The sequence below is a fragment of the Siphateles boraxobius genome, unplaced genomic scaffold, assembly GCF_051911475.1.
Source record: "Siphateles boraxobius isolate OS27281-9 unplaced genomic scaffold, OSU_SipBor_1 198, whole genome shotgun sequence".
NCBI classification, from domain to species: Eukaryota; Metazoa; Chordata; class Actinopteri; order Cypriniformes; family Leuciscidae; genus Siphateles; species Siphateles boraxobius.
Genome location: NW_027508808.1, coordinates 1,977,501 through 1,987,500, shown reverse-complemented (window position 1 = coordinate 1,987,500; position 10,000 = coordinate 1,977,501). Strand labels below are relative to the sequence as shown.

General features: G+C 39.1%; 1 protein-coding gene across 4 annotated transcripts in view; it reads left to right on the top strand.

The window, feature by feature from the left end:
* Nucleotides 1-10,000, top strand: part of shf (Src homology 2 domain containing F) — a 157,520-nt gene that overhangs the window by 19,201 nt on the left and 128,319 nt on the right. The window lies entirely within an intron of this gene.

Sequence of the window (10,000 nt, the reverse complement as noted above, 5' to 3'; positions counted from 1 at the left end):
CACACACACACACACACACACACACACACACACACACACACACACACACACACACACACACACACACACACACACACGCCCACACACGCGCACACACGCGCACACACACGCGCACACACACGCACACACGCACACACGCGCACACACACACGCAGACACACACACACACGCACACACACGCGCACACACGCACACACACACACACACACACACACACACACACACACACACACACACACACACACACACACACACACACACACACACACACACACACACGTCAGGCAACAGATGCAGGTTCAGAGGGTGGAGGACAATAACTTCACACATTCTTGCTATTGTTGCACTACAGTTAGTCTTTCCTTTTATTCATCTTTTTAATTAATGAGAGTTCAATGACCTCAAACACATTGTAGACAATTCTGAGCGACCAGGGGACGGTGATTTAAAATGCTATTTGAAAAATATTTTTATGTAAATGAAAAAATGTAAAACAAATATTTTGCTGTTGCATAAATCAGTTAATAAATTCCATTATGTTAACTTCTCAGCTTTGTTAGTTTCATATTCATTATGCAAATATGCCACTCTGCATTAGTCTAATCTGTGTTAATGTATTTTCTGTTGACTGAAAAATATCTTCATTCATAGTAAAATGTGTGAAAAAAGGTTTAAATGTGAAAGGTTCAAATAAATCAATTAACAAATAAATTCCATTGTTAACTTCTGCATTATGCAAATATATTACATTTAGAAGAAAACAAGCAATATTTTTTCGGCCGTGCATTTTGTCTTAAAAAACATTTCCTGTGTACATATTTACATTTGCATGCCTTAAACATCTTTGTCCATAGATATTGCTAAAGAAGTTTGATTGCATCATGGACGGATTGTTCTCTCTCTCTCCATGTGCTGATTTTACTTGAATGTCTTTATATCAGTGAGTTCTGGAAGGCATTGCATTAGCGCTCGGGATTCCTCTGTGTGAGTCAGATAAAGCTGTGCTCGAGGTCTGTGGACTGAGATTGAGTTCAAGGCTGACCTTGACGTGTGTCAGAGCGAAACAGCCCCACTGAAACCAGAACATTAACATGGCTTCCCATGTGGGATTGAAAGATTGCGAAGAATCTCAGTCTGTCCTCTGTTTGATGGGTGTTTGTCCTTGCTTTATAATAAGACCATATTTCCAGCTAGTATCCTCCATAAAGCCCAGGCTTTACAGCGTTTGGCACTTGTGCCAGGTAATATCTGAGAAAAACCCTGATGGCATAACTCACTCAAGAAGACATCTGCGTTCCACCGGTCACATGATCTGCGGTCCACCGGTCACATGATCTGCGGTCCACCGGTCACATGATCTGCGGTCCTCCGGTCACATGATCTGCGGTCCACCGGTCACATGATCTGCGGTCCACCTGTCACCTATCTGCGGTCTTCCGGTCACATGATCTGCGGTCCACCTGTCACATGATCTGCGGTCCACCGGTCACATGATCTGCGGTCCACCGGTCACATGATCTGCGGTCCACCGGTCACTTGATCTGCGGTCCACCGGTCACATGATCTGCGGTCCACCGGTCACATGATCTGCGGTCCACCGGTCACATGATCTGCGGTCCACCTGTCACCTATCTGCGGTCTTCCGGTCACATGATCTGCGGTCCACCTGTCACATGATCTGCGGTCCACCGGTCACATGATCTGCGGTCCACCTATCTGCGGTCTTCCGGTCACATGATCTGCGGTCCACCGGTCACATGATCTGCGGTCCACCTGTCACCTATCTGCGGTCTTCCGGTCACATGATCTGCGGTCCACCTGTCACATGATCTGCGGTCCACCGGTCACATGATCTGCGGTCCACCTATCTGCGGTCTTCCGGTCACATGATCTGCGGTCCACCTGTCACATGATCTGCGGTCCACCTGTCACATGATCTACTGTCCACCGGTCACATGATCTGCGGTCCACCGGTCACATGATCTGCGGTCCACCTGTCACCTATCTGCGGTCTTCCGGTCACCTATCTGCGGTCTTCCGGTCACATGATCTGCGGTCCACCTGTCACATGATCTGCGGTCCACCGGTCACATTATCTGCGGTCCACCGGTCACATGATCTGCGGTCCACCGGTCACATGATCTGCGGTCCACCGGTCACATGATCTGCGGTCCACCGGTCGCATGATCTGCGCTCCACCGGTCGCGTTATCTGCGGTCCACCGGTCACATGATCTGCTGTCCATCTGTCACATGATCTGCAGTCCTCCTGTCACATGATCTGCGGTCCACCGGTCACATGATCTACTGTACACCGGTCACATGATCTGCTCTTGCGCTACTTAAATGGCAAACGTCACAGTCACACTGCGTTGGCGCTGTATCAAGTCGGACAAAATTTGTAACCGGCATGCACTGCTTCAAGTCAGCCGGCCATCGGTCTGCACAGCGCTGCATGAAGTCCAACAAGCCTTCTGGCTCAGTTCAGAATGACACCATTATCGCCATATTTACTGTGTGCTTAAAAACAGTATGCAACAATAAACCTGTCTGATTTTAGCATCATTGACATATTATAGCTTTTGTTATTAGATTTTACTTTTATGTTAAGTATTAGTAATTTTGTTGTCTGCCGTTTTTATATATTTTTTTAAAATATGTTTATAGTTTTTAAGTTATTTTAGTACATAAACCAAACTTTAACTTTAAGATTGAAGTCTCTTCTCTGAAATAAACATTATTTTTACAACAATTATTTAGCATTTTATTTAAATTCTTTTCATCTATTTTATTTAGTTCTGTAAAGCTCTCAATATTTTGCAGCCCGATTAAATAATGTTTAAATATTGTTGTAAACATCACTTCTGTTTCATTCATCACATTGGCAATGGAAAGTCAAGACTCACTCATAGAAAAATGTCTTGAACGTCTTGAAAGTGTTATTGGTGTGTCCAGGACAGTTTTAAACTGGTTCAAATCCTTTTTTATTGACCGTTCCCATTTTATTTCTATGTGTGGCTTTAGGTCTGACACTTGCGCGGTGCTCACTGGTGTTCCCCAGGGGTCAGTTCTGGGCCCTCTACTCTTCAATATTTATCTATCTCCACTTGGACATCTGCTGCGATCGCTTGGCCTCCACTATCACTTTTATGCTGACGATACCCAAATCTGCATCCACTCTAAATCTGGGGAAGACATTGATGCTTGCTATCTTTCTGGGTGTATTACTGAGATAAAAGCTTGGATGAACAATAACTTTCTTATGGTTATGCTTATAGGTTCCCGTCATCAAATTCGCAAAGCGGCTCCACTGTCCCTGTTTGTTGATGGCTCTGTTTTAGAGACCCAAAGTAAGATGAGGAACCTCGCTGTAATTTTTGACACCAGCCTCAGTTTAGATTTTTTTGTTCGGAGCACTGTGAAGGCATCCTTTTTCCATCTCAGAAATATAGCCAGACTACACCCAATGCTAAATTTATCTGTCGCTGAAAACCTGATTAATTCATTTGTTGTCACACGGCTGGATTACTGTAATGCTGTTTTAGCCGGAGTTTCTAAAACCACAATTAACAAATTAAAATATATTCAGGACTCTGCCGCCCGGATCCTGACGGGAAACAGGGAATCTGACCAAATGACTCCGGTTCTGAAGTCTTTACACTGGCTCCTGGTCAGGTTCCGTGTTGATTTCAAGATCATGATGTTGACATACAAGGTATTACATGGCTTAGCTCCGCAATACTTATCTGGCTTATTAATCCCTTATACCCCAAATCGCAGACTGCTCTCCTCACAGTATAATCTGTTAACTGTTCCACAAACACACCTGAAATCTATGGGTGACAGGGCTTTTTCTGTTTATGCTCCTTCACTTGGGAACTCTCTTCCTCCTGAACTCAGGGAAGCACAGACTCTTGGCATTTTTAAAGCTCTTCTCAGACACACTTTTTTAAACTTGCATTCGGCTGCTGATGTCTTTTTGTGACTGATTTACAGTTATTCTAATGCTGTTGTTTTTGTTTTTATTAACTTTTATTTGTTGTATTTTCCTGTGGATTGTGATTTTATGTACAGCGCTTTGAGAAGCTGGTTTTAAAGGCGCTCTATAAAATAAAGTATATTATTATTATTATTAAGAAAACTAGAGGTTCTATATGGAATCTTACAGGGTTCCGTTAGTCGTCTCATATAGAGAACTTTTCAGGGGTTCCATCATGAGATCATTTTATGGATTTAGTTGCTTAATCCATTTTGTTTGAATTAATTTCTAATTTTGATTCAATTAAATGTTATGAATTAAACGGTGTACATGCATAAAAACGGAAAAAACATGTTATGATAGTATGTACTTCAGTCCCATGATCCCATGAGGCAATGCTGCTGTGTTGGGTTCTCTGACGGGTTTCTGCTTTTAGCTTCAGTCAGTGTTTTGTGTGGTTTGGGTTCACTTTCGTCTCTGTAAACACTGGATCTGATGAGGGGAGTGAACAGGGCAGTTTCAGACAGAAAACAGCTCTGACGCAGAAATGAATTGTAGTGCTGTTGTGTCTAAAATCTATCATTGTGCCATTAAAGTGTTTGATTAACGGGGATGTTTTGCAGGAACTTTATCTGTGGTAGGAAAGTAAAGCTGATGTAGAAGCTGGTTCTCGATCCCACATGCACACAGAGGAACAGCCTGTAATTACTCTGAGAGATGATGATATGTGTTCCTGCTCTACTACAGCCCCCTCATACCTTAAACTTAGAAAAATGCTGGGTTTCCAGAAAACTTGGTTTTAAAATCCTAATTGTGGGTTTTAGTTTATGTCGATTTTTTTCTTCTTCTCTTTGTTTGATGTTAAAATACTTCTTTCTTTCCCACTTTTATGTGAAGAAGCTGTAATAAGTAAGCCATTTGTAGGTCGACTTTTGGAAGTCATTATAAACACTTTGGGTGTGTGGAGCTTGGTTTGCTTGGCCGGTCTGGTTTGAGTGGTTGCATCATTGTTTTTGAGAAAGTTGTTTGAAAATTATTATTTGTGCAGTTCTTGATAGTGATGTACTTGTTTTGTAATTGTGTGTACGACTCAAATCTGTTCTCAATCTGGCCTATGACCAATGTCCTGGACCAATTCCCTTAATTTCATATTTTCCTTTCTCTTTACTCTTTCTTTCAATTCATTATTATACTTAAGTTATTATGCAAGTTTTTTTTCTTTTCTTTTATTATACATGTTTTATTTAAGTTGTATTTCATCTAGAAGAATATCTGTTGTATATAATGTAGGAATGCAGGATATATCGGTCACCATATCGGTATCGTTCAATATATGTTCATTTTTAATGTTATTGTTATCGGCCCGGTAAGTAAATTTGGCCGATTATATTAAAGCCGATAAATAATGTATTATTTCTTTCAGCTGAGACACTTCAGATGCGCATTGTTCACAATGATGGTTTTGAATTGCGTGAAAAAATGAAAATAAGGTGAAGTGCAGCAAGTCTGTCATATAGGCTACATAAAATTATAATGAGAACATCATTATAATTGTGTGCTTGGGTCATGGCTTTTTTGGGGGCATACTTTTGTTTTGTAATCAGGCTCTCACAAATTATATATATATATAAAGATTTAGATGTTTCGGCCAGTATATCAGTTATCAGCTTTCAAATATAAAGGGATATCGGTATCGGCCAAATTATTCATATTGGTGCATCCCTAATATAATGTGTGGATGATTATTCCAGAATTGGGGAATTTAATAGTGTCTGAGGTACAGTCAGTAGCGTTGTAGTACGCGAGACAGGTCTTGGTCTTTTTTCAAGGTCTTGTCTCGGCCTCTGACTAAGAGGACTCTGGATTTTATTTCAAGACCACAACTGCGGGAATATCACTAAATTGCCAGTGCATTGCCTGATTTATTTAACATTATTAATGTGGTTGGATTTAAGACGTCCTGCTTAAAATGCCATTAATTTGCAATCTTTTATGATTATGCAACTTATTTCTAATATAATTTTGTTTGTTACTGTTCTGCCGGGTCAGAAATGCGGAATGTTACCAAATGAATGTCAATGTTTCCAAAATTAATACAAATGCACACAAAAATTGAAGATATGATTGCAAAAAAAGTACTTGTATGAGATCTTGATTTTTCTTAGTCCTGATTCGGTCTCGTCCTGCCTTGGTCTTGTTCTTCTTGTTTTGGTCTTGACATAATCTGTTCTTGGTTAAGGCGTTCCTGACTACAACACTAACAGACGGAGAACATTTTACCTAAAATCAGCAATATATTGTGGTGTTAAGCCATGTAAAGGCTTAAAAACAAACTGTAGCACCTTAAACTCAATTGCGTACTGGAACGGAAGCCGATGGAGAAAAGCCAGCGCTTGTGTAATATCCTCATTGTTGTTGACTGACAGAAGAGTGGCAGCTGCGTTCTGGAAGAGTGTCAGCCAGGGCAGATGGTACTGAGAGAGTTACAGTTGTGAAGGACAAGGAAAGAGCAAGTATATTATGCTATTTTTACATGGTGGGATGCATTAATCAAAATGGAAGATGATCAATTGCAGATCTCATTGATTGACTTAGTAGGGCCAGATATAACGCATTCCCCTCTTATCATCATAAAACTTGCTTTTCCCCAACCATTATTTAACCTCTTCCATGCTGTAATAGTGTAGAGTAGACTATTATACTGTACGGCTACCTGGTTTGAGTGGTTTACATCTGTCAGTCATTAGCATGGAGTTGATTTTAAAAAATAAAAAAGGGCTGCACTGACATTGCGATATTTAGTTTTTCTGCGATATATACATGTACTGTGATATAAAAGCAATTTCACCAGATGACTTGAATAGCTCTATTTATTAAGAATTAATCATTCTAGAATGATTGGAGTGATTTTGTAGAGGAGTGAATCTGCATAGAAATAATAAACAGATTACAAGTATAGATAAATACAAGAGAACAAAGATACAAATTAAATAAACAGTGCTTTGGGTTTTTCTAACAGCATTCTTGTACAGAAATTGAATAACCAAATGTAAAATACATTGCATAGTCTTCACTGTATAAATTAAATATAATACATTTTTGTTAAAGCTACATAAGTGATTTTCTCTTTGTATTTTGTTATTTGAATAACATTAATGACACAGACAGCAGCAGGTTTATATGTGCGTTATATTAACGTATACTTATCTCACTGATAGTTCCTATTGTGCTGGGTTATCCCCTTTCTCTGAAGTAGGAGCTAATTTAGTTCCACCAAAAGGCGTTCCTAGTACTTAATTCTTTCCCAGTTCCTGTGGTGCCCACATGTTAAAAAGTGGGTACTTCTTCCATTAGCTCTAAGAACTCTGAAAAGGTTGTGAAAGCCCCCAAAAGAGAGCAGAATTTGGTGTTCGAATTAAGTTTTCTTTCTCGTCTTCTTGCACTTGAATGGTTTAAAATGGGTCCTAAAACACATGCAAATAATAAACTTTCAGTCTATATGACGGTTAAACTTTGCAATTAATCCGTGAATTACATGTGTTCTGAACAGTACGCCCTGGTCCATACGGATCAAGGATCAACTAAGATCCCTATACTTGACATCATACATCCTGTGATGTGACGGATGCGCACATCACGATATCGATGCTAAAACGATATATCGTGCGGCCCTAACACACATAACACGCATGGAGTGAAAATATGATACTGTAGGACCCAGAACGGAGCCCTGTGGGATACCACCGTTTTAAGTTGCTGGAGAGGAAGACAAGTTTTCAAAACCTAATGAAAAGGTTCTGTCATCCTCCAGATATGATTTGGTTACCTTAAGCAAAGCAGACCCTGTGCTGTAGTAGTTTCTAACGTATCCAATAAACATGAATCAAAAAGTTGTGACAGGGACTTTGTGGTTTCCTTACTGTGTGGGGCTGAGGTCTATTTGTAGTTCTCAAATTATGGTAATGCTCTTGTGTTTCTTTTAACCACAAGCCATAGAGAACAATTACAGAGATTCATTTCCAAAACACACACTGACCTTTTACAAAGAATGTTAAAAATGCGAGATGAATGGCATTTGTTTTAGTTTGTGTAGATTGCGTACAGAGTGAACCGGTTTCTGCTGAATTTGTTTTGCTCCAAAGGAAAATAGAGATTTGTCCAAATTCAAAGTCCAAACCTCCGCCAAGGACCAGCGCAGCAGATGCAGAACCACTGAACTCCTTCCTTCTTGCTATGGGCAAAATCCCCCGCATTTTTAGATGTCGCCTTTGTTGCATTTTTTCATCTTTATTGCCATTGGCTTTTGGCTTGCTTAGTTGGGGACATTTATTTTAATATTCAACAATATTATTGATCTGCCTGCATTGAAACCATTATATGAGAACTGAACTGAACAAATAACATCACGGTTTTCTCCAGAGCGGCTATATATATATATATATATAAATATATAAATTAACTAAATTAATAACTTTTTTTATAACAAAAATGAAACATCACTGAACTTACTTAAGATGGACTTTGATGCTATTTTCTTCAGGAAAAAAACTTTGTTGCATTATTTTCCTGTTATCTCTGTAAAGCTGCTTTGAAACACTGTTTTGTATAAAGCGCTATATAAATAAACGTGACTTGACTTGACTTGATAAAGTTGCCATTGTATACTAAATTGAATTACTCATTCATATTTTTTTATAAGTAATGAACAACTTTTTAAAACGATATTATATCACAGTTTCCTGAACATGAGTTGGCATTAACATTGCAGAATGCAGTGTGTGATTGAACGGATTGCATCTGTGTATTGTTGGTAGTTTACGCTCCATTGGATGAATGGTATTCCAGCACAACACTTCCTAGTACAGAAGCTTATTGTTTTGTCACATCCTCACTTGAAATGGTGTGTTTTTTAGCACTGATTGATTCATTGATTACAGCTTTGTGATGACAGGAGACTAAATTCCAGTATGACAAACAGTCTAGGGCTAAAGAATGAATCTCAGAGCGTTGGTCATGTGCATCTAATTACCATCATGCGTGTGAAATACCCTTTACAATAAGAGCAGGCCTGCAATTAAACATGTCTGCGCGCCAAAGCCTGTATTTGTGCAATGTTGTGTGAACAGAGAGAAACAGTTTATACTTCTTTTCTTTTGATTCTCTTTGTCTCTCTCAGTGTCAGACGGCACACCCACAAACCACCCACAATCCCTTCACTGGCTGCCTCATACATATTGCGAATGAATATGACATGGATTATACCACAATAATAGGCCAATGTAAATGCATTGTGGAAGGTAGATGATGATACATTCAATTGGTGGAGTGGGTTGACAATTATAGGTCACTAGCATCAATATGATGAAAATAAAAGTTGTGTTTACGGGAAAACTGAGGCCAAAGGACATGCATGAAGTGAAAATAAAAAGGACCTAGAACTGAGCCCTGTGGGACACCATGGTTTAAAGTCGCTTGAGAGGAAGACAAACTCCCAATACAGATGGAAAAGTTTGTCCTACAAATAAAATGAATAGGACTAGAAGAAAAGCAGACCCTATGTTATGGCAGTTTCTAACTTAAACAAAATATCATCTAGCAAACATGAATCAAATTTGTGACGAGAACATTGAATGAATCTCAGAAACTCATTCATTACCCTTAGAATTTAAAATTATAATTGTACAATTTATCTTTGTTTTTTTATGTTATATTTGTGAATAAATAGATATTACTTCTAGAAGCAAGGAATTTGTAAATTATACTGCAATTTTTTATTTTATTTTATTTCTCTGTTTTGGACAGAAACTTCTGTGCAGTGATTTACATTGAATTCTGATCCATGTTACCATTTCAGATAAATCCCCTTCTAAACAGCACATAAAAACAAACAAATATGTTTGGTCTCTGCACAAGTCAGTACATTTTTTGCAGTATTAAGGTCCAAGTGTGTAGCAAAAGCTAGGCTACACAAGACGAGTCTTTGAGAGTATTTGTGTGTGAAATCATACCAATCACCACAGCC